The following is a 2,685-nucleotide window of genomic DNA, read 5'->3' as shown; positions in this document are numbered from 1 at the left end:
ATGTGTATAATGTGTCTATTTATTATGTATATATAAATACAAACACGTGCATGTATATATTTAAGAAAAATATTTTATGTTCAATATATTTATATATAATAAAAAAATAAGAATATAAATATATACATGTAAATGCATGTAAATATTTTCTAAATATTTACTGTGTGTGTATTTATATATACATAATAAATATACACAATACACATATATATTATGTAAACAAAAACTAATCGCGATTAATCGCATTCAAAATAAAAGTTTTTGTTTACATAATATATGTGTGTGTACTCTGTATATTTATCAAATATAATTACACACACACAGTATATATTTTGAAAATATTTACACGTATAAATTTTATATTCATATAATTTATATTATATATAAATATATTTAATATATAAACATAACATAGTTTTCTTAAATATATACATGCATGTGTGTCTATTTATATATACGTAATATACACAGTACGCACATATATATTATGTAAACAAAAACTTTTAGTTTGGATGCGATTAATCGCGATTAATCATTTGACAACACTAAAATAAATAGATTTTTTTATTATTATATGCATGTTATTGTTGTGGGACAGAAGTAAATGGCATGTGGATTTGCACCTCAACAAAATGTAACACTTCCTCTGATTTTGTATGAGTGTTGAGTGTGTTTTAGTCACTGTGGGCCTCAGAGCACAGTAGTACACAGCAGAGTCAGACACACGCAGATTCTTGATTGTCAGTGGAAATGTTCTCGATGTAGAGTCCAGTGTTGCAGAAAATCTCTTCTTGAAATCAGGCTCAGTAGTATATTGATTCTGGATGAATGTTGGTGATCTGTTTGGTAGCTGTTTGTACCAGAAGAGATATGGATTTGTAGTAGTATAATTACACATTAAAATAACTTGAGCTCCTTCACTTTCAGTCATTTCTCCTGAAGGCTGTTCAACCCTGTCTTGCCCCCAGCACACTGGAAAAATAGACCGAAATAAAGGAAGTCATTAACATGAATAATAATCATTTAGGAGCTTGAATGTAAGTAAAGCCTTTACTTTAAAAGTATACAGAAACAGAAAAAAAAATGTGCATACCATAATAATGTTCTATGAAACAAAGATAAATCAAAGCCCATCTAAACATAATTGTTACTGGAGGTAAAAGAACGGAAATGTACTCAACTCTGCTCTCAAAAACTGTGCTCATCTCACAGAGCTCTTCTTTAAAAGTTTGTATCATGTCACATGTTATACCTATAAATGAAGAGAGCGATGCTGACCCCTTGTGGACGAAGTTGGAAATTGATAAACATTATTTTGTAAACCTTGCACTATTTTTTTATAAAGGTAGGATTGGTATAAATAGTGTTTTTGAACAAATGATTGATCCCCACCATACTTATCCCTCTGTATGTTATAAAGCTATTTACTCACTGTATATACCCAGGACATTTGTTTAGAATAACTAAATGGAGTATCATCATTGCTTGTTTTTGCAGCATGGTTTGACAGGCAGTTGGAAAGTCAAAGAACTGCCATATAGTAGTGGCCAAAAGTGATGCCGGCCTAGGAAATTTGACATCTTCACCCTTAATTTAAAAAAATTAATAAATAAATAAAATGATTTTGTAAGCATATTTCATAGTTGCTTAGAATCAATTGTTTTATTTGTCATAATAATGCAATGAAACATGCCAACATGACAATGCGGTCATAATTTTTGGCCATGCTGTCATACAAAGAAATTATGAACACATGCAAAAACAAGACAGGACCAATGAAATATTAACAACTGATTATGTTGTAGTCAATGTCAGTGTTGCCAATTTAGTGACTTCCTCACCCCTTTTGAGATTTTTTCAAAAGCCTAGCAAAATCTATTTCTTGGACAAACCTTATCTAGATTCAAAGACTTTCCCACTGATCTATATTTATATTTATATATAGATCAGTGAACTCGCCATTATGACGTAATCTAGCAACATTTAGCAGCTGTTTTAGCTGCTTTCAATTGAAAGCAGTTGGCAGCACTGGTCAGTGTTTTTTTCCCTCATATTTTGATGGTTTAATTGAAATGTAGGGTCATAAAAAATAAAAATAAAAAAAAAACTCCACACATCACTTTTGACCACTGTTTTGTTTGGTGAGGTTAGTGCCACAATAGTTAAGACCCTGCTTACTGTGTCCTCACCAGTGCATTGCTGAATTTTTCCAGTTTAGATGCAAACATGAATACACTGAACAACATTTGAGTTATCATTTTTAATGTGTTGACTATAACAGTAGAAAAAGATAAATCATTCAGTCAGTCGTGTCAGAAAGAAATGGGATGGTTCATAGCAGGGGAGGAGAGTTTAAACATAAAAAAGGAAATGAAAATATGATTTTAGGTTGTGTGTCTACACTTCCCTCTTCAGGATATTATTGTAAAAATATTTTTTTTAATGTAGTCTTTTTTCCCATTCATTATTCCTGTAGCAAACAGTAACACTCACTATGAGATTTTACACTGTGTTTCCAATGTCTTCATTTAAGTTATTGATACTTTTACACTTTTGACAATTCAACATGTATCATTATATCTAACACATTTACATTCTGTACATATGTATGTGTGCAAAGAGACAGGAATATGGTTAAATCTTCCATACCCTTAATGTAGGGAATAGAAAATTTAGTTTTACACA

Source organism: Sinocyclocheilus anshuiensis, unplaced genomic scaffold, assembly GCF_001515605.1.
Source record: "Sinocyclocheilus anshuiensis isolate Anshui unplaced genomic scaffold, SAMN03320099.WGS_v1.1 scaffold1576, whole genome shotgun sequence".
NCBI classification, from domain to species: domain Eukaryota; kingdom Metazoa; phylum Chordata; class Actinopteri; order Cypriniformes; family Cyprinidae; genus Sinocyclocheilus; species Sinocyclocheilus anshuiensis.
Note: the sequence above shows the minus strand (reverse complement) of the source record.